The 22,919-nt window shown below is 53.9% G+C and overlaps 1 protein-coding gene across 1 annotated transcript in view; it reads right to left on the bottom strand.

Annotated features, from left to right (window-relative positions):
• Positions 1 to 17,884, bottom strand: part of CHST15 (carbohydrate sulfotransferase 15) — a 77,998-nt gene extending 60,114 nt beyond the window's left edge. Inside the window, exon 1 of the mRNA XM_044240691.1 lies at positions 17,801 to 17,884. The gene's annotated coding sequence lies outside the window, so the exon portion shown is untranslated. The remainder of the gene's footprint in view (positions 1 to 17,800) is intronic.
• Positions 17,885 to 22,919: the final 5,035 nt, after the last annotated feature.

The raw sequence follows: 22,919 nt of genomic DNA on the forward strand, positions 1-22,919 counted from the left end.
TTCATCCATTATCAGGTTCCACTAAGCAAGTGTGGTGCTAAGTGTGGAGCGGGCCCCGGGCGGGGACAAGTAAGGGCCCCACCCCGTGGAAGTTACAGGGTGTGCAGAGGGGAAAGACGATCCTAGCACAGTCATCTTTCATCTCTCTCTCCCCCTCTCTCTCTCTCACTTTTACTTTGTGCACTGAGATCTTCTTCCCCAACAGTTTTAACCCAGAAGTATGGCTGAAGTGATCTCGGACTCCCACACCAGGAAATAAAAATACTGTGGGTTTTTCTCTAATTATTTTTCTTTTCGAAATAAAAACAATGACCATGGATGTCTTCACAGGGAAAAGAAAGAAAACCCGCTTTTGCTCGCAAACGAAGGCGCTATTCTTGTTACTGACTGAAGAAGTTCCACGCAGGCCAAGGGCTCCCTTGGGCGGGAGGACCTGATCCCAGAGCCTCGGGCACAACACAGGTTCTCGGGCTGGACCAGGGCAGCCGTGGCTCCAGAAGGACGGGATTCCTGGCTTTGCTACCTCTCCCCAGCCAGGAGGCAGGAGAGACGGTTCCTTCTTCTTTCCTTGAGCTCACAGCCCCACTCAGACCCGTGGCCTTGTAATGACAAAGGACAGCACAGCTCCCGCTGCTCTGAGCTCACGTCTCCAACGACCTCTGTACAGCTCGAGGACAAAAGGACGAAAACCCAGCACACAGCACCTCCCCAGGATAAGGCTCTAAAGAGTGACCTGGGCATGGGGCGCCTGGGTGGCTCAGCGGGTTAAGCCGCTGCCTTCGGCTCAGGTCATGATCTCAGGGTCCTGGGATCGAGCCCCGCATCGGGCTCTCTGCTCAGCGGGGAGCCTGCTTCCCCTTCTCTCCCTGCCTGCCTCTCTGCCTACTTGTGATCTCTCTCTCTCTCTGTCAAATAAATTAATGAATAAAATCTTTAAAATAAAAAAAAGAGTGACCTGGGCAGCTATCCTGTAGCTCTCCCTACGTACTCTGAGCCCAGCACCGACTCCTACGCTCCCTCCCGGTACAAAATCACTTTAACCCTCATCCCAGAGCCCCGGTTCCAATTTAAAACCTGCGAAGGCCAGCTTCCCCTTTGCTAGAGCTCTCTTTGGCAGCCAGCCCCAGGATGCTACTTTCTGTCTCCACCGGCTCCTAAGAGAAAAAGGCACCCACTGAGCGCGCGCGAGTCCGGGCCGGCTGTGCTGGGAGAGAACAAAGACTTCACACAAAGGAGAGCTGGCCCGTCCAAGCCCTCGCTGCTGCTGCCGGGGACGACACTCCGTCCCTGTCCCCGAGTGCTGGAGTTCCCTAGCTGAGGTGCGCCGGGTCGACCCCCTCCTTCACATACGGAGGAGCGACCAGAGTGACTAGACCTGGTGGCCCTGAAAGCCCGGCCTCTCTCCAGGGGCCTCCCCCACAGCCGGGAGGGCAGGGCCCAAGCAGTGCAGGCCAGAGATGAAAAGGGGATAGGCCCCCCTAGGGACTGAGACACCGGGCCACAAAGACATTTTATCCATTAAGCCTCACTGGCTAATCACCGTTTGTCAGGCTTTTATACTGTGCGGTGAAAAATTAACAGGATCTTGGCTTTAGACACACACTCACACACACACACACACACACGCAAACACACACACACGTGCACGCGCACACACCCACACATGCACACACACGCAATCTAGAAGAACTTTACATTGAGGTTTTCCGTTCCGTAAGCGGACCGTAAGTTTCCTGAGAGGACTTTGGCTCCGTGTGCCTGTCTCTTCTGAAGAGCGCAGCAGTAGATGTTTCCAGATTCGGACACTTGGAACCCAGGAAAGCCACGGGAGATCCCACCCGCAGACCAGAACAATCGCTCGGGGAACCAGCCCAGCTCAGCAAGTCCCCCCCAAGCATGCACAGGGGTCGGGCACCCCGCCAGACCCCACAGAGCCCACAGAGGTGACGCAGCCACGACCAGGCCCTCCAGCCGCTCCCAACTGGCTGTTCATACACGCAGTGGTTCTAAGTCGAGTGGGTCTAGGGTGCACACCCTACAAGAAACCCAGGGCCAGCTCCCCAGGCTGCAACCCATGTGGTCCCCCAGGCCTCAGGCCCAGAAGGGCCTTGCACTGGCTCTAATGCTCTGCTGTCTCCATCCTGAAATTCTCAGCAATCGTGAAGAAACGCGCCCACGGTTTCATGTCGCGCTGGGCCACCGGGCCCTGCAAATTATACGCCTGCTTGCGGAGATCTCTCACGAGTTCTGGAATGAGGATTCAAAGAAAAGAGAAATCACACCAGAGAGCTTCTCTTATCCCTGGTTCAAGTAACCACAAAAGAGCAAATACCTGGAAACAGCCTTACGTCTCGGGTTTAAGCTCATCGTCGGTCTGAGCAAGGACCTTTCCCAGGGTGCTGGGAATCGGCACCTGGATGTCCCCACCAGCACTGAGGTCGTCCCGAGGCACTTCCAGGAGCCCGTTGGTCATAACTCCGATCTGTGGCCACCCCTGCTCCTCATCCAGCTTTGCCCGACGCTTTAAACAATACGGGCCCTTTAATTCATCACACGAATGCGATCACACACTCATCCCACAGTCCAGCCACCGGGCACTCAACGGGAGGCTCCTTCTGAGAAATCTGCGGCCGGAGCTCACACTCTCTTGGCCCCTTTAAATGGGAAAATCTCTGCCTTAGCTGAGCGGTGGGCTCCTTCCACAGCCTGCAAAGGAAACGAAGGCCTCCGCCAGTGGCCCCGCTCTGGCAGTTTCCACAGCCATCCTCAGGACGGCGAGGTTTAAACACATTTACAAACAAGCTTCATTTTAACCTTCCTTGGTGGAGAATGCAAAATCAATTACGTATCTGCTGATAATGCCCCCGTTATCTCGCGTTGGTGGCACTTCACAATTAATGCGGCCCGAGAGGCTGACAGGGAGCAGCCTCACACACGCCTTCTGGTTATTACGAGCATCACTCTGACCCACAGCTGAGCGTGCGGGGCTCACACACAGCGTGCTGCGCGGGGATTTCGCATTTTTAAGAGACTGGCTTGTAGACGGTTTAATTAAAATACACTAGAGCATAATTCAGTAGGAATTGAGGCTCCCATCAAACCAAACTAGGCAGCGGGAATCTTCCCAAGCTTAAAAGTACCTCCTGGTTTTTTACTGGTAAAACCAACTGGACTCGGAAACTGAACAGCCATGGAAGGGAGGGAGGGAGGGAGGGAGGGATTGAAGGGACATGACAGAAGTTCTCAGCCACACGCCTCATGCTTCATAACTGAACCTCAGTTAAAAGAGGTTCAGAGAGGTCAAGCCCCAAAACACAGAGCACTCAGTGAGAACTGGGACCAGAAGTGTCAAAGTCTGAGCAAGGAAGGCCCCACTGTAAGGTAAGAGCATGCAACCTCTTAAGTCAGACCAGCTGGGTTCGAGTCCCACTCTACCTTTCACCAGCTGCCAGCACGTGGGCAGGGTGAACCTCTCGGGCCTCAGTTTTTCCATCTGTAAGTGGGGGAGTTAGGCGTGTCTATACCAAAGGCTGCTGAGAGTAAACACAGTGTAGACAAAGGCTAGCACAAGCACCCAATGACTGGTTACCGTTATCTGAACTCGAGCTTCCTGATTTCTTGCTCTATCATACCCTGTTTATTAGGGCCCCTTAGAGCTGAGAATCCCTCAGATCTGGGGACGAAGCCTGCCTACAGGCCTGCACCCCAGTGGGTGATGGTCCCACAGAGCACCGTGTGGGCACATGGCAGACGTGAAATGCACACATCGTGGGTTTTCTGGTATCAGCCGACCGACGGAAAATATTATTAATTGATGGCCAGTTGGAAGAGATCCAAGGACGGTCTAAAAGATGAATGGAAACACTGAAGTTTATGAAATCCTCAAGTGCAGTGGATCCCTACATCTAATAAAAGTAAGTGGCAGCAGAATTCGTCTGCAGCTCAGTGACAGTGTTTTACCAACATCGATCCCCTGGGTTTGATAACACTGATTTGATGACATGGTTACACAAGACAGTAGCGTTACAGGAAGCTGGGTCAAGGGTACACAGGAACTCAGTGCTATTTTTTGCAACTTCTCGTGAGTCTAAAATTATTTCAAAATAAAAAGCTACAACAAACTTATGAGGTAGCATCTAGGAATGCCAAAAGATGAGGAGGATTCTCGGCAAGTTTTCAGCATGTCAATACAGTCAGTTTCCAGGCGGGACAGCCCCACGCGGACTTGGGAAGAGACGCTGAGTGCACATCTGGAATGATTCTAAATCAAGCTCTTCAGGGGAAAAAAATCATTTCTGTTATTTTTCCATTTACTAAAACTCAGGGAAATTTAGGTTTTTTCCAGAGTTTAAAAACTAATCACAAACAATATAAAATGCAGCTGGACATCTACTACAACTACTCGTAAATATTTACAGGAAAACTTTGCAACGTGACACCCTTAAAGATGTCCAGGGAGGACCAGAGAGAGATGTAAAGTCTGTGAAAATACTTGATAGAAATCGTCTGTTGAGGCCTTACTACGTATCAGGGTAGCCCATGAGGTCTCGGGCATGGTTCCCACAAAAGAAAAACTGTCATTCCACCTGTCGCTAGCAGGGACTGACCACAGGCTGCATGGAGGGCTCAGGGTGCGCACGAGGCCTAGAGCATCCTGAAAGAGAGGAAGTGGGAGATCTGGGGCCAGAGCACCGAAGAGGCCATTCACGGAGCTCACGGGCACCTGGGTGATGGCAGGACCTGGGCTAGGGAGGGAGAGGACTGCGAGAAAGGGACAAAGAATGGCAGGGCCCCCCAAGGGACAAAGTTGCAACCGGTGATGGGAAGGGACCTCAGGAGGGCAGCACAGGAAGGGAGGCAGAGCCTCCATCTGAGAGTGGAAGATGGAAGTCAAGTCCTGAGGGAGGGCTGGGTCTCCGTCAAGGCCATGCAGGAAAGCAACGCTCAAGGAAGGGGCCGCACCAGCCCAGGAATTTGCTCTGCCCCACTGTCCCACCAAAGGGTCTCCCCCCCACCTCCCACAAGAGGGCTGCTTAGAGCTGTCACATATTCAAGTCATCAGGATATCATGGTACTATTTTCATCTTGTGTGGATGACTGTGGTTTCTGCTGCCCACCCTAAGCCTCGAGCATATGTTTACATAAAAATAACCTCTGTTGGGGTGCCTGGATGGCTCAGTTGGTTAAGCGTCTGCCTTCAGCTCAGGTCATGATCCTAGGGTCCTGGGATCAAGCCCCACATCAGGCTCCCTGCTCAGTGGGGAGCCTGCTTCTCCCTCTCCCTCTGCTGCTCTACCTGCTTGTGTCTCTTGCTCTATCAAATAAATAAATAAAATCTTAAAAAACAAACAAACAACAACAACAAAAAAAAAAATTCTGCTCACAAGCCAAACCCTAAGTGAGAGGACTAGGAGGATGGGGTTTCTCCCGGTTTCCTGCTAGCCGTGTTTCTGAAACTCTCTAGCAGCTGGGGCCAGCCAGCATCAGCCAAGTGTTCACCCCGAGATGCACAGTGAGTAAGAAGGTCGGGCTGTGGATGGTAATTTGGAGGAACACATGCATGTCAACCCAAGCGTGCTAGAAACCAGGTCCTCTGACCAGCTCTCCGGTCCCATCAACTGGTCCCCTCCTGGGGTCTTACCACTCGCTGCTCCCTCTGCCTGGGACAATCTTCTGACACTTCAGCTGACCGTGCCTTCTTATTCAAGGATCAACCTAGATGTCCCCTCTTTGGAAAGGCCTTCCCTGGTCTCCCAGCCAGCCACTGTCCTGCGCGGGCACTTCCTACTCTCTGTGCTCTGATACTTGTGAACCTGTCCGCTGTCTGTCTATCCCCAGGAGAATACAGGCTCCGTGAGCACATGGGCCCAATCTGTCCAGCTCCTGCTGCGTTCCCAGCTCCTAGGACAGTGTCAGGCACAAAGCAATTCCTCAGTCAGGAGAGTGACTCTAAAGAGGAGGTACAGAGCTTGAGTCAGAACTGGAGAAGGTGAACGGTCAGGCTCCCAAATATTCACTAACGGCACTGAGGGATCAGGGGCAAGTCGCTTCAGCTCCGCGGGTTTCGGCTTCCCCAGCTATAAAAGGGCTGTGGGCGGGACAGGAAAACAAACGAGGGAACCCGTAAGACCTTTGCCATCCCCATGCTATGGGTCAAGGTTTTCAATTATCCAAAGTACTCCTGCCTTTCTTCCCTTCACCCATGTGTCTGTCCATCCATCCATCCATCCATCCAACCATCCTTCTTAGAGGCTAGGCCCTGGGGAGATAACCTTGAGTAAGGCACACTTCCTGTCTTAGAGGGATAAACAACCTTTAGCCACAGATGGAAAGGAAGCTAAGCACCACGGGAGACCGCGTGGGCTGGGCTGGGCCGCTGTGGAGGTGGTGGGGGGTCAGTTCACAAGGAAGGAAAATGGACCTACAATCCCACGGAGCCAGCAGAGTGATGGAAAATGTAAGGTGGTCACATCCAGGAAATCTGGTCAAGAAACTCAAAGACAGTCACTACCCAAGTCCCAACACAGACTGAGGACCAAAAAGGCTCATTCCAGAGGATCACGGTGCGGATTATCTGTCCACCCCTTTGCCACGGAAGAGCTCAAAATTCTCCTTAGAAGAATGATTACAATCACTGCTAAGTCCCATCAATGGTTCTCAGCTAATGAGCTTACCTTGTCGCCCACACATACAGGCACACGCAGGCACACGCAGGCACACGCAGGCACAGATCCCCAGGGCCCACCCTCAAAGGCCTGACAGAGGACCAGAGACTGTCTTTCTTTCAAAAAGCTTTCGAAAAGGGGGTTCTGATGCAGCACCTTGCTTTAGAGCCCATGAGCTGCCTGCAAAGTTCACTTCTCACTACCGGGTAGAGGTGCGTGACAGTGTCCGTGACACCGACATGAAATGTGTCCATGAGGATCTCGACAGAGGGACTTTCCACAGCCCTAACGCACTTCCACCTAGGCATCAGAACTAAAATGGCACCTGGAATCAAGAACATGAAAACCCTTGTCTGGTAACACGGCTAGACACTCCAGGATGAAACCCCAGCTGCGCCAGCCGCCCTCGGGCCCCGGGAGGTGCCCCCACATGCCCGCACGGTTCAGGCAATGCTCTGGCCCAATGTAATGCTTTAAAAACAACTTCATAATGTACCCTGAAGTCACAGCCACAGCCCCGTGTTTATGGGCTCAGCCAGATCAGATAAAATTTCATTCTCCGAATTGGTTCCTAATTTAATTATTCCCCGGATAAGCGTCGGCCTCCTGTTGCCGCAGGGAAAAAGAACGAGAAGGCACTGGCACCACCAGCTGTGGTTCTGGTCTGGCAGCTGTGGGGGGATGAGCCACTCTCCGGCCCCTGTCAGGTCTGCAGGGCTCACAACAGCGGGCTCGGGTAAGGTGGTCACCAAGGGTCCGTCCCAAAGCAGGCAAGAGGACGCTCCGGGGTTTTACTAAGAACTTAGGAAGAACGCTCAGAGCAAGCGGACAGACTCTGAAAACCAGAATTCGATCCTGACCCTGTGCAGTCTCTTGGGGGCCTCAGTTTCCCATCTACAAAGTGGGGCTATTCCCTGAAGGCCCTTCCAAGCTGTACAATTCAGACAGTTCAGAGGGGGAACAGAAACCCACCTGAGAACAAAGCCTTCATGAAAGCCAGGGGAAAAAATTTAAAAAGTAAAGGAATCTTATTAGTAAGAGCAAATTTAAAAAAAAAAAATAAAAAGAGCAAGTAAAAATAACTCATAAACTATAACCCTAGAAATGGATGCGTGTCCACACAAACACCTTCTTGTGAATATATCGAGGGCTCTATGTAATACAGCAGCATTAGTCAAAGGTGCCAAAGATGGAGACAATGTCCATAAAAATGTCTGTAGAGTGTGCTCAATCGAAACAATGGAATACGATCAGGCCATCAAAAGGACAAATACGATTCAGTCATCAAAAGGACAGCAGTACGGAGGGATACACCATCACATGGGTCAACGATGTTGAGTGCAAGAAGCCAGCCACAAAAAACACACGTTATCCAATTCCAGTCATAAAAAGTCCAAAAGACAGAAACTGACAGAGACAGAAAGTAGATTCCTCCCTGCTCGGGGCTGCGGGGCGGGGCGGGGCGCTGAGCCCGAGCACGGAGGGGGCTGAGAGCTAACGGGTCCAGGCTTTCCATCTGAGTTGATGAAATGTTCCGAAACTAAATGTGGTGCTGCTTGCAGTATATCTGTAAATGTACTCAAAACTACTGAATTATATACTTTGAATGGGTGGATTTAATTTAAACGTGTGGTATGCGAACGACATCTCAATAAAGCCATTTAAAAAAAGAAGAGGTTGAATGGACCAGAAGAGAGTCTGTTGCGTAATTTTTAAAAATAAATCAGATGAGAACTTTGTAAGATAAATATACACACCCGCGCACGCATGCACACACTTCCACACGCACGTGCACACACACCCCCCTCCCGAAAGAGCTCTGCAGCTTCGCGGCTGCTCCAAAAGGTACAGAGCTGATTTTCAGTGGGCAACTCTCCTTCTTCCATAAACTGAAAACACTGCTGACTCAAACGTGGGCAGGCCTGCATTTTTCTTTACCAATTTGTTTCAGTTTTAACGGCCAAGAGCAAATTTCCTTTCTGCCACCCAAATGGCAACCGAGATTTCACCTAGCTTTTCATATAGCATTTTTATTCTCAGAGCCAAATTTTGTCCCACGTAAAGGATCCGTGGGTTTGCCACAGTCTACCTGTGGGCAGGTGGCGGGGGTGGGGGTGGGTAGCTCTGCCTGGAAGGTACTTCTGAGGAGATCACATTGAGCACCCACTCTTGCCTCCCGTCCAGCCCTCACATTTCACTTCTCGCCGAGACAGCGACAATGAGTACAAACAGCTTTCTAAAGTTAAGACGACACAAATGTCGGGCTGCTCCCACTCTCATTAATCAGAGCGCCCCTTCTTTCTCTTATTTATCCCAACTGATAACGTGCTGAGGCAAGTTCAACATGTCCTAAAAGCAACTATTTCCTCTGACTTTCGGAACAGTGCCCTCGGATTACTGGCCCACAGTGGAGCTGCACGGGGCCATCCCAGGATCATACGATCTTTATTAAGAACTGCAGCAGAGGATCAGGGAGGGTCGCATCCCGGTGGGTCAGGCTGAAGATGACCGCAGAAAAGGCCACCGTGAGTTTCCCACAGTACAAGAACACCCAGACACACAGGAGGGGGTCCTTCCTACGGGCTCACTGTTTCTAAGCCCGGACAATAAGGAATGGGATAAAGGGATCAAGAATGTTCATGGATGGGTCAAAGTTAAGAGCCAACTGGATGGCCCATCGGGGCAGTGTGGGGGCTTGAATCCCACCTCTGCATGCCTCTCCCCTCAGACTACCTCCCTCCCTCACTTCCTCCCTCACATGGGGCTCAGCATCCAGGGAGCCCAAGAAACGAAAAGTTCCCCTCCACAGGGATGCCTGACACTCCTATAGTCAGGACGCTAAGCCCCTTGCAAGGTGGAGATGGGGAAGGCAAGACAGAGGATTCCTGCTCCCTCAGCCAAGTCCGGAGCTAAGGTAACGGGTGCCGTGTCCAAGAAGGAGGGGGCCTCACCCAAGGGAAAGACCCTAGATGGCTGGGAAGCAGACACAAACGGACCCTGGTACCAGGGAACCGGGGGCCAGGAATGCCTATGCCCCCTTCTCCTCCATCCCCCACCCCGTGACAATGGAATAGTGGGGGTCAAACCTCGATTTGGGCTGGCCTATTGCCCAGCTGGCTGTTGCTAACAGGCCATCTGACCTCTACTTCTCCGTTTCTTGAGATTCTGGGAGACAGGGTTTCCATCCAGGGCTGCCACAGAGGGTTTGGAGAACAACTCCCCTCACCGTCCAACACACACACACACACACACACACACACACACACACCACCAGGAACAAAGGTCCTGGCCCAGTCCAACCGCAGCCCCCACCCTCTCACCCGGGAGAAGAGGGCAGACACCAGCTAAGTGGTAATACTCCGTCTCCAGCAAGACTCTGACAAAACACAGCTGGTCTTCCCAGTCAAAGGAGAAAGTCAAACTGTCCCCAAGAATCTAGTAGAAGATAACATTCTTCAGAGTTCAACCGTGAACCAGAAATAAGAACTTCCCACTTCCTCCACCAGACCACAGAATGGACAGCAAGCTCCCATTCTTCTCCACATCGCCCTAAAGCAACAGCAGTTCTGAAATTCAGCATCCGATTATGGGACCCAGGGTGAGCCAGCTGCAGCCACCCCCGACCTGGATATTCAGGGAACCTGAGGACAGAGCAGCCACAGACGATCTCATGGGACCGGAGCCAACACTCGGCCATCCTCAGTGTGGTGGCAGCAGAACAGACAGCATGATCTGAAATGGGCACTGGGAAGCACCAGTACTGGGCCCCAGTTCCCCAGGGCAACCCCGCTCTCTTAAAATCCTGGAGATCCCTTACGTGCACAAGCAAATATGGTCTTCTGTGCGTGCGTTTAGAAGACTTTTTATACAAACAGGTTCACAAATCAGAGGAAATAATTCTCTGTAGACCAATAGTCTGATCTGGGGTTTGGAAATTATGGTCCCAATAAATATACGCCAGGATATACTTTATATTTTTAATGCAAATATTTACATTCCAAACAAAGGCACATGGAACGTAAAGAGAAGCTATTTATGCCAGCTATAAGAAACACTAACAGCCCCCACATTTCTTCCCTGAGTGGATGGCTCCTGTTTATATTTCTGAAACACCAACCGAATTTCCATAACACTTCTCCCCAAGACTCTCAACACACACACAAAAAGTGTTTAATGGCCCAAAACCTAATGCCAGGAAATCCAAGGTTATTACATTAGGCCTTGACGCCTTCAAAAATTTAGTGGCAAGCATTAACTCCTGTTACCTTGCTACCAAACTGGGGGGATTCTTTTATGTCTTCTGGGTGCACACCCAGGGGCCCACGTAATGTCCATAACAGTCCAGGAAAAAAATGGGCTTTTGAAAGAATCCTTTTAAATCGATGCATCCCTTCAAGGAACGGCAGTCTCTCCCGACTCTGCGCGGGCCTGGCTCCGAGCGGGGCCTCCCAGACACCCTCCTTGAGAGGCTCACCGGGCTGGGGCAGGCAGACCGCACCTGGGACACGAGCGGGATGAGTTCAAGCCTGAGCTCAGCAGAGTAGAATGCAGAAGCTCAGAGAAGGAAAGGAACACTTGGATGGGGGAGAGAGGGACACAGGGGAGATGAGGCAGACACAGGACGCGTTACTGGCAAAGGCTTCCTGAAGGTGACTGGGGCCATGGGACCCCACGGGGGTACCAAGAGGAGGCAGACAAGGTTCTTGTGGCCGGGCGCTTGGTCAGCCCACACCTCCACTCCGGGTGAACGACCTTCCAATTAGACGCAGCCGTGGAATCCATGGCTAATCTTTATCTCACTGTAGCGATCAGTCCCAGATGCTGCAGAAAACGACACAGAGCTGACAGGCCTTGCTGTCTAACCTCAATGCCCCCCACCTGTCCTCATGGGCCCCATATGCCCCCCTCACCAAGCGCCAGGCCCTGGGCTCAGCACTTAGTATTTGCTGGCAGGAAGGGACTCTTCTGGCCACTCCTGAGGTCTCCTTCCACGTGGGGAGCTCTCTGCCTGTGTGTCTCCACCTGGTGGTGTCCAAACTGTCCCAGAAGTGTGGAAGGAGCCCAGTCACACCTTTTCCCACCCAGAGGAGGCATTGCACCTGCTGGCTTCCCGTGCAGGAGGAAAGCTGCACTTTTACAGCTCTGCCTGTGCCTAGGGAGGCAAGGGGGTTGGGGGGCCGTTGGCCCAAGTGCCCAGTGCTCTCCAGTTCAGGACTGTCGCCCACTTGCCCACCAGTATGGCCACCTTCTCCAACATCTGCTTCACTCGGAGACAAATGCCACATTTTTAACTCCACCCATCTTCCTCCTCCCGCCTCTCTCCCCAGAGGTCTCAGAACTCCTGTAATATGCTACCGACCTGGGGATTCTTTCATGCCAAAAAGAGGGGCTCAACATGGGGAGACCCCTTGAGCCCTAAGTTGTACGACTCCTAATACTTAAAACACAACACAGCGTAGAAATTATTAATCCCTTTTAATCGATGAGCAAACTGAGGCACAAGGAGTTTAAGCCCCTTGCCCGGGGTCACAGTAATGGAACAAAGAAACAGAGGAGGGACTCCTGCCCTGGTCAGAGTGGTGCCAGGGCTTGCCCACCACCTGCACTGTCCCCCTCCTAGGGTCTCCAAGGGATTCAACACCCAGGCTAAGAGAACGTCAACACGGAGGCACCAAACTCTTGGTTCACTGCAAATATGAAGGAGCTGGCTGAACATCTCACGGGGAGCAGACAGAGCCACCAGCCCCTTTCAGCAAGGGGAGGACACAATAATCCACCTTCCCAGACCTCTCGGAGTCTGGAATGCAGGTCCCAAGCTCACTGAAAAGTTGCCACAGGCCCAGGCTCTTGGTCCCTACAAGGGAAACCCAGGGCTGCCCGGGGAGAGACCAAACCACTACCCCTGGGGGCCTTGCCTACCTGCACCCAGATCACCACTGACATTCCTGCCGCAGGGAGCAAGCGGATGGGTAAGAGCACACTTCATTTCAAGAGAAACTGTGGAACAACCAGGTTCCAGCACATTTGCAGGAGAAAATAATTGCGCCTGGTCTGCATCTAATCATTTGCCCACGTTGGGGTATTTTCCAGGCACCTGGGTGACTAGGCTGCCTGCTTCAATATTTTTATCCCAAACACAATTCTGGAAAGCGTCCAGGTTTCCACTATAATGACACCCTGCTTCCGCTTCTGAGGATCTGCCAATCCACTTTCTTCTGAGACCCGAAAGGCCTGGACCAGGACGGCTTCTAGAAATGTAACACGGGTGTCGGGGAGAGCCTGCCCCAGCAAGGGGGCCCCGGCAGGCCTGCTCAGGACTCTTTTAAGCTTAGAGGGGGGCTCAAGATGTTAACACTGAAGAGCAAGCTACCCCAGCACGTTTCTGGCGACACCCGCCCGACCTGCCCCCTGCTTCACTATGACAAGTGGGAACACAGCCGAAGGGACCCACGGCCTGCCCACGGTGTGAGCTCAAAGGGTCGGAAAGCAGCTGTTTATCCGGCCCGTCCTCACACACATGAAGAAACAGCCCCAGGAGGGGAAGCAACCTGCCAAATAGGATCTAGCTATCCCGGGGCTCCTGGCCTTACAAGGCGTCAGAGAAGCCCTCTGAGGTAGAATTTGCTAGAAATCATGCCCCGACCCCAGAATGAGACAGATCTACGGTCTTCATGCAGAGCTGTACGTGCGGCTTGAGGGAGACAGACACACTCTCTGTGCCGGGTTAGGAGCTCTAGAGCTCGAGAATGCCCCAGGAGCCGACGTCTCTGAGTGCCTCCTGCGTGCTGGGCGCTGCTCCAAGCTCCTGGCAGGTGTCAACGTACGCACAGGCCGGCAGCCATCAGGCCGGGGCAGGAAGGCCAAGCTCAGAGCCGCTACCCGGGTCCTGCCTCGCTCTCAGCAGCGTTACGTAACCGACTTGTGTAAGCGCTGCCTCGCCCCGTAACTGGGTGCTGCCTTGGGGCCGAGCGCTGCCTCTCCGCCCCGTGCACCTGGCCCGGGGCCCACACCTGAGGTCATGCCTCCAGGCTGCACATCGCTGTCACGGACGAAAGCGACACGGCTCGAGGTTCCCTCGTGTCCCCTTTGAAACAAGCCGAGACCGAGAACCTGCTTTCCACGGCCACCTCCCCGTAACTTAACCGCTTACTGATTCACACCCGCCTTCCCCTTCTGGGGAAGCCACAATTGTTCGTCTCCACCCGCCCTCCTTTCCCTCCTTCCTCGCTATCATTTTCTCATCCTTCCTCCCATACAACTGGATGCCTGAAAACTTGGTCTGGGTGACCTCCGACAGCCTCCCCACCCTCTAATTGAGACAAAGGGGGACACCTGCCTGACCTGCCTGGCACAGAGCCAGCTGGAACCAGTGGGGACCCAGCAAATGTCAGCTGTCGTGACCAAATGTCTCCCTCCCCAACCCCCACAGGTTAAAAAGAAAAAAATCTGTATTGGCCCAAATCAACACAAAACCTTTACTCTTCTTCCCAGCTATCTAGATGGGATACACTGACTAGGAAAGAGCCACCTTTAGGCTTTGTTTCATGCTGTGAAAACACGGGTCATCTTCTCTCCAGACCCTACTGTAAAGGAAGGAAACCAGACCTTAGCGCTTGAGAACAATAAGGAAATACACCGTGCGCGTCAAAACATTCCGTCTCCCAAACACCTGGCCGGCTAAGTGAGAACACAATCCCCTGCTTCACACAACAGAACAAAACACTCGTGGAAGTCAGCGAACCTCACTCCCGAGCCTCCCAGCACACAGACCGGAAGGGAGCACCAGTGGCATTATGACTGAAAGCATCACTTCTAAATGACACACGGCTAAAGAGGGGCCCGCTGGTTGGCTGCTCACGTAAGTGACACTCCCGGGCCAGCTACTACTTTTTAAACACAGTTTCCACTTACAGAATTTAAGAAAACTCCTCTCTCTGACACATGGTTGCCAACGGCATCTTTGCCATCCTGGACCTACTGAGGCCCCAGCAGCAATGGGTCAGGGTCCAAACAAGAGGGCAGGAAAAGTAAGAGCTGCCTACAAGGGCGTTACGTGCCCCTGGGAGCCTCCAAGAGGCTCCAGCACAGCACGTGGGAGAAGAGGACAGGCCCCAGCGGCTGCGGTTCAGCGACCCAGGCAGACTTTCTATTTGCAGGCTGTGTGACCTTGGGCAAGTCACCCAACTACTCTGAGCCCCAATTTCCACATCTGTTAAGAGAAGACTCGTCCCCAACAACCTAACCCCTCCAGCACTTGACAAGCATCTGACAAGCTGGTACAGGCATTTCTGTCTGCTCCCCTCCTGCAAGGGCTGGGACTAGGCCTGTCTCATCACTGTACCAACCCCAGATGCTCCGCCATAGGATCTGTTTGGTCAGTGAAATTATACGAGAAGTCGGAGCACAGGGTCTCCTTCCACGTGAAGGGAATGCATCAAGTAGCTACTGATTGAGTGCACAACCCACAAACACAGGAAGGAGCCTGGCATGTGGCTGTAGGCATGTGGGCACCCGCCAATTCTTAGTCCCTGAGCCCTTGGGGGTGTGAGCCGTGTGTCCTATCATGAATCCCATCGCCCTGACCACGGGACACTCCTCCCATTAATACAGACACAGGGCCAGATGTCAAGCTTCAAGCCTCCTGGCACTGCACCCCCCAAACCTTTTACTCCACTTCTAGAATTGGAGCCCACACTTGAATATCCATGCTTGAGAATTCTCTTGAAAATTTACAAGACCTGCAAGTCCGTTTTTCTCTGATGGGCTGAGCCTGAGTCAAAGTTGCCCCTTGTATGTGGGGCATGGGTTCACCTATTCAGGGTACCTCCAGAATTTCCCTCCCCTCCCTCTCTCCCCCTACCCTTGCAAGGGCAATTTCTGGCTGGGCCCTAGATGGCTTTGGACAGCCACAGTCTAATCACAACCCAGTACTAATCTAAAGCTTCTGACAGCGCAGTTTCAAAGGGTGTGGGGTTCCCATGGCCCAGCTGGTTAACTTAGAGTTTTTTTAATGCTCTTCTCCCAACACCAAATAATCACAATTCACTTCCCAACCTCTCCTGCAAACACTGCCTCTTCCAGATGCAGAGATTAATCTTCTCTCTTTCTGGCATTGGAAAACCAAAAGCCTCTCTTCTCCTGGCGAGGGCCAGCAGCAACAGAGGAGAGAAAGGTACAGAAAGCAGCCCAGAAAGACGCCACAGTGACAGTGCTGGGATCCCCGGCCAAGACCGCGGTTCAGGCGTCACAAGCTCTAGTTATCAAAGAAAAGCAAGGCCTAGATGTAACCCACTCTGGACAGACCCGCTCCCCTTACCCACCACCCCCCATCCTGGATGAATTAATGCTGCTTGCTTCAGCCACAAGCCAGCTCACTGCAGTCATGCAAAGATCTGAAAAGACAGACAGTGTTGAATTTCCTTCCCAGGGCCCTTAGAGAAGGTTCTCCTGGGGAGCTAGACCTTGAAGGGAAGGCCAGACCTGCAGCTCCACTTCTGGCTCAAATACACACTGAGAAGGAGACCAGGAAGAAGCAAGAAGAACATTTTCCTGCCAATCTTCCACGAGTATTGTAGAGAAAAACTTACTGGATAAAAAACAACAACAACAACTACCTAATAAAAGGATTTTTTTATTCACATGATATTTTAAGCAAGATCATCTATGACTGGTACACATTTAGGTACCAATTAAAACATCCTGATTCAACATACAGTTGGTAAAATTAATAAGTACCATGTTCTGTAAGGGAGGATTCCTGATTCTGCAAGAAGTGGGGGGCAGGAAAGCTCGGATGGAGAGCCATGTGGGAAGGTCCTAGAGGAACTTCAGGCCAATCTCCAGACCTCAGTTTTCTCCCAGGCCCCGCAGGGGATGCAGATGCCCTCAAGGTGGCTTTCTGCTCCGTTGCTGGGTGGCTGCCCTCACAGCAACCGTAGCTGATAAAGAAAGAGGGGCTGGGGGCACTACGGAGGAGCCTAGAACCACAGCCCCCCTGCTCAATTTCACTGAACGGCGCGCCAAATGCCTTCGCGGGGCGTCCTGGGGAGTCCTGAGAATACCACTTCATTCCCCAAACTCCGTGCCCTTAGCTCACCCAGGGTACGCCGGGAACGGGAAAATGCCCCCTGCCCCCCAGGAGCCAGCCTCGGCCCCAGTCTTGCTGCCTGCTTCTCGAACCTCCCTCCGCGAGGCGCAGACGTGCAGCCGCCAACGCCGGCAACCCAGCCCCAGCCTTCAGGGTCTCCGCGGGCCTCTCCAGTCGGGAGGGCCGAGCCAGGGCGCGGGGCGGGCGGGCAACGTGGGCACCAGGGCCGCGACGGGGCGGCCCAGCAGCCGCGCCCAGGACCCAGGCGGCTCCGAATCCTAAACACACACGCACACACGCGCGCGCACGCTGGCCAATCCATTCGCCCGGAGGAGTCGGAAGGCGCTTTCACAGCTCTTCATTCATTACCCAAAGGCGAGGTTTCCTTCACCCGGATGCCTCCATCCCGCCATCCCCGGGGACTCCAAGAGGGTCAATTGCGCCACGCGTCCTCGCCTCCCGCACACACACACCCCGACCCCCTTGCGCTCCAGCACGATCGCCAGCGTCGCCCCCGCACCGGGGCCGCTGCCTCCCCGGCTCCCCGCAGCCGCCGCCGCGCAGCGCCGCTCAGACCTGCCGCGCTCCGCTCGTCGCGCCCAGCCGGCGGGGGACGCCACCGCCGAGAAGCGCCGGCAGCTCCCGAGTCCCGCCGCCTCCCGAGCCACGGCCCGCAGCTGGGCGGGAGCAGGGGCGGAGGGGCGAGAGGAAGGAGGAGGGGTCGGGGAGCAAAAGTTCAGGCCGCTCTGGGCCCGGCCGCGCCCCCGTCTCCTCCCACGCCCGCCCCCGAGGTGTCCCCTCCCGGAACCGGGTCCCACAGGCGTCGGTGCCTGCCCCCGCCGCCCCCACCCCGGCTCCGCCACCCAATGCGGTCGCGGGACTGGAACGGGAGGTCGGCAGGCGGCTCCCAGCCGGACTCGGGGAGAGAGAAGCGGATACCCGCTTACCTGCCCGGGGCTTGGAAACTTCCCCGAAGTGCGCGGGGGAGCTAAGCATCTGGCTGGGGGAATTCCCGACCCCCCTCTACCTCCCCCCAGCGCGCGCTCACACTGTGAAAGCACTGGTGTTGTCTGTCCGTCCGTCCTCCGCCTGCAGCTTCCAGAGCGGGGCGGCGTGGGGACGCCCAGATTCCGACTCCTGGGGCTGTTCCTCTGGGCAGCCGGCCCGCGCGTGCCCCGCGGCGTGCGCCCCCCGCCGGCGTCCGGCTGTCCGCAGCGCCACCACCCCTTCTCCCGGTCCCCTGTCCCCGCGCTCCGGCTGCATTCTCTCGAGCCAGAGAGGGGGCATTCGAGCCCCGGCGCCGCCTCCGGGCAGCCCTTTCTGCGGGGTCCCCCGCGCACGGGGCGCCCAGAGGTGGTCGGGACCCGCGGCGAGGGGCCGCCCCCGCTGCTGACGGCGGAGGGCCGAGGGGAGGCTGGGCCGAGGGACGCGGGGCTCAAACCTGCCTCGACTCGGCGCGCTCGCAAGTTCATTGTCTGCCTGGGCCGCCGCCGCCGCCTCCGCGCCGGGAGCGCCGCGGGGAGTGAGGCTGCGCGCAGCCTCCGCCGGCCCGGACTCCCTACGCCCAGCCCCGCCGCCGCCCGCGCTGCCCGGCCGGAACGCGGAGGGGCGCCGGAGCCCGGAGCCAGACCTCCACCCGCCGCTCCTTGCCGCCCCCACCCCGGCGCCTGGCACCCAACTTGTACCTGAGAAGCCGGGGTCCAACCCCGGAGCCTCTGCGGCTCCGGCTCCGCGGGAGCGCGCTCAGCCCCGCGCCTCGAGCCCCGCATCCAGGGCGCGTCAACCTTACTCCCCGAGCGCAGGGAGGAAAAGTTTGGGAGTGACGTGCAGATGGCGAATGAAACCTCCGAGGAGAACCCTCCCCCCGCCCCATGTCGCGCTGACACACATCAGCTCGAGTCTGGAATGTGAGATCAAGGCGTGTGCGCCGCGCGGTGGGTTTGGTCCCCGCCCCCTCCCCTTCCAAGTAAACAAGGTTTGCGCGATGCGGTGATTCTAAATAGGAAGCAAACCGAAACCCCTAAAGTCCGCCAGTGACGCTCTGCCAGAGACGTTTTTAGAGAACTTGGCGGTCTGCAGCCAGCCCATACATTGATATGCAAGGCCACGGCGCTGGTGGGTTCTGCGCCCTCTGTTGTGTTTTTGCAGCCCGCGAAGGCTCTGCCGGGCTCTTTGGCCCAGCCTGTTTGCTTCTGCGGGGGAGTGGGGGGGTGGGCTCCGCGGGACCCGGAGCCCTGCCGCAGTGGCCCGGAGGCGCCCGCTCCAGAAAACACCTGGGCTGTCCGAGGCTAAGGAAATGGCACCAGTGGTCCACTCCCTGCCGCTTGACCGAAGATACCACCAGTTAAAGAAAAGACACTGGATTTTGGAAAACTCAGCTCGAGGGGCGCTTGGAGCACCAAGCCCAGCCTCTCAGGAAACGGGTCCAAGGGACAGAAAAAAAAATCTTTGTCTTCAATCACACAGCCTTTTGCCTGCCCATGTCCCCATGGCCACGGTCCAGCATCCTCGTGCTTAGAGCAGCCAGAAGTGAAGCTGAAAGTGTTTCCTAAGTGCTGCAGAGTGGTGGCCCTCTGCCGAGGGGGCTTCCTGAGCCTGCCTTTCCCCACTTTCCTCTGATTCTGAAAATCTGATCTATACTGCCTGAGGATTCATCTCACTCCCCAGAAACCATAGCGTGCCCTGAGGTCGTAAACTTGTGCTCAGCAGCCATGGCAACTAATGCAGAGGTCACAATCAGAGGATTTTAACTGCAGATGGGAAGCTGGATGAGAAGGGAGTTCTTCAAAACTGTGTCTTGTTTTCCTGCAAAATAAATGCCCCTCACATAAAATCTACGAAGAAAGATTGATGCAACAGACCAGCCTCCGAATCTCCGAGGGCATTGGTTTCTCCATATAGACTCCGCTTGGTAACTTGTGTTCGTTATTATTTTTTTAAACAAAAACCTTTTTCTGAAAATACAATGAGGTGCTTTTTGCAGGGTTCACAATTCCCAATAGATGATGATGCCATTTTTCAAGGTCTTATACACGTTGTGGCTTTGGGGCTTATTTATTAGCTCCCAAGAAAAGCCTGCCTTTCAGTGAAGTTTATATACTCAAGTAATTGCATCGGGGACACAGTGCAGGGTGCTGTTAAAGAGGGTTAGTTGTACAGGGAGGCCCTGGGCCAGGCAGCTGTCAGACCAAAGTGTGCAATGGGTTTAAACAAACACAGGGAAGGTTCTATGGAAACACGGAGGAGGAAATCCCCTCCTGTAAGGCTGTGTGGAACATTATTCCACGGCCACACATACCTCGATCTTTCCTCTCCTCCCTCCAACTGAACACATGACCCCGTTATGGAGATGGCGCTGGGCCCACCGGATCCCTTTCAAATTCAGGTGTCAGAAATCACGGTTGACACGGAACAAATTGTTTTTAAATAAAATCATGGTACCGCTTTGATACGCATTCCACCAGGGACTTTCCAAAGGTATTTATACACGTGCCTGAGATTAACTGGAGGGCAATTTTCGCCCTTAACGTTCATTTCACAAAATTACCCAAGAATTGCACGTCGCCTGTTATTCTGGAGGGTTGAGAGAGCACCCAAATGCCAGACGTGTGTGAATGAGCGGATGGATAGACAGCCGGATGTGTGAGAGAGGCTGGTGCCAACGTGACACCAGCAGCCAATGGGTGGAAAAATGAAGATCATTTTAGAAAACAAATATCCCCTCCCTCATGTGCACACCCCTCCATAATTCAGGAGTTAAATTGCCCTGGTTCAAACCATACCTTGACACTTACTAGCTGAGTGCATGTCCCTTTCAGGGCTGGCGTTGGGACTGATGATAGCACCTACTAGTGGTCAGTCACATTACTGATCCCGTGGGGGTATTAACACTTCTATACCCTTGTCATAGCCTCAAAAGAGCACGCAGCGTATTTCCCCATTCCTTGATTTTGGGCTCGGCCATATGACTTGCTATAGTCAATGAGATTTTAGAGAATGTTACTGAGTAAGGGGACTGAAACATGTTATGGGGCTGGGCTTGCTGTCTTGTGCTCTGGTGGCTCATAATGAGAAAATGTCCCAAGAAGCTGCTGCCTCTTCCAGCAGGGCTCCAGGACGAACACACATAGAGCAGACCTGAACTCACCCCACCTACAGCCAGACACCAAATGGCCTCTGCCAACCTACACACACACGAGCAAGGGCAGGGACACACTCATTGTAAGCCGCTGAATGCCAGAGGGTGTTACGCAGCCTTACCACGACAGTAGCTGACTGACACGCTCCCTCAGTGGGCATGTAGGAAGATTCAAGACAAAATGTTTGAAAAACACTAAGCACAATTCCTGGGACATCGTAAGAGCTCCAAAATATTGACTGTGATTAGAAATCTACATTATTGAAAATAATTGTATGCGTAAGAATCACATAGGAATTGTTTTAACTGATAAACTGAATCAGTGAACAAGTATTTCTAAAATAAAGACTCTCTCTGTATGTACAAGACAGCCCAGAGGCATCAGGAACTGGAAGGCCATGGTCATCTGCCATGGTGACCAAGTCACATCCATTCATTCCCTCATTCAGTGGCCGTCCCGCGAACACCTGCTCTGTGCCACACACCGGAGTGAATGTTGGAGCCACTGAGTCTCCATCCCCTCCTCGAGGTGGGGACCTACGGAGCCCCACCGTGTGAAAACACTCTGCTCAGCACGCTCCCAGACCGTATCACGTGACCCTCACAACGGCCTCATGAGCGAATATCACTTCTCCTCTTTTCTCAGGCAAGGAGACAGAGGCTCAGAAACCAAACAACATGGGAAAAGAGCACAGTCTCCTCCTCTACCATGAGTGTGAGCTAATGCCGAGGAATTCAGGTTACTGGAAGGCACGCCCGATAGGAAAGTGAAGTGAGAACCAAGCGGAGGGGGGAACACAGCTTGGGTCTCTCTCTGCGCCAGGGACGTGCTAAGTAAGCACTTGGGAAATACTGAGGCTCCGAAGACTCAGCATCTGCTCCTGCCACCAGCTGTCCGTGAGATCTGGAGCCCTTCTCTGGCCTCCAGCGTCTCCAGATGGAGGGAGAAAGACCTCGAGAGCGGCAGCCTGGTATTTTCCAGAGCTATGGATTCAAGAGGAACTGCTGTAGGAAGTCCCTTGTCTGGGGATGGAGGGATGCGAATCACAGTTCTGGGAACCGGCCCAGTAATTTCAAAGTGGGGACAGCAGACCACTCGGGAGGAGAGGAGACAAGGGCGGGCCTTGAGCCCCGCTCATTCTAGGCCCTGGCTCAACAACAGCAAGCTGGCCACTGGTCATCCCACTGTCAGAGCACTGAGACTGGAGCATGTGGGGTCTCCCCAGTGCCTCCTACTAGGATACAAAAGCTCCTGAAAGAAAACCCATGTCAGCTGCCTAAAGCCCTAGATACCAGCTAATGCCTTCATTTTCAATTAGCACTTGAGCAGAGATGGGGAAGAAGTTTCAATTCAATTTCACCTCGTTCCCACATTTGAGGTGGTTTCCAAGGGTACTGACTCTATGGGCGTGGAGGGCTGCTGGGAATTGCCTGTGAGGGGAGGGGCTGCACCTGGGTGCGAGGGACCCAGGGGGACCAGTGCACAGGCCCTTCGAATGTGTTTCAGTAGACCTGGCTTCGGATCTCTGCCACCAGCCACGACCAGCCTCTAGCCCCGTGACTTTGACAAATTTAGACTGCTCGGTAACCTGAAGTGCATTTCAATTTCATAAATTTAGAAATGCTCTGGTTAGACAGATCCCTTCTGCAGTAATGCAGCCATTAAGTGCACTTTACGCCAATTTTGGTATGCTAATCCATCACAAATCGACGTGAAATTTAGGTTCTCGTGAAAATTTCCTACACCCAATCCAAAACCTCTACCGGATTTAGGGTAATAATAAATTGTGGTTCCTTAAAGCTGCAGACTTCAGCTCTGCATTGAAACCTGCATGAAGAGAAGAACATGGTTAGCTTGAAACAAATACTGGAACCTGTGAATGCACCTGAGAGCTGCTGACTGCTCCTCTGTCCCCCACCCCCCCGGGGCATCTCCCTTACTCCTAAGATGCTTCTGCAGCCTGAAGGCATTACAGCTCTGTCTCCGAGTTCCCACCTGAGAAGCCTGATCCGGAGGGTTATAAGTCCT

This window comes from Neovison vison, chromosome 2 (assembly GCF_020171115.1).
Source record: "Neovison vison isolate M4711 chromosome 2, ASM_NN_V1, whole genome shotgun sequence".
Lineage (NCBI taxonomy): Eukaryota > Metazoa > Chordata > Mammalia > Carnivora > Mustelidae > Neogale > Neogale vison.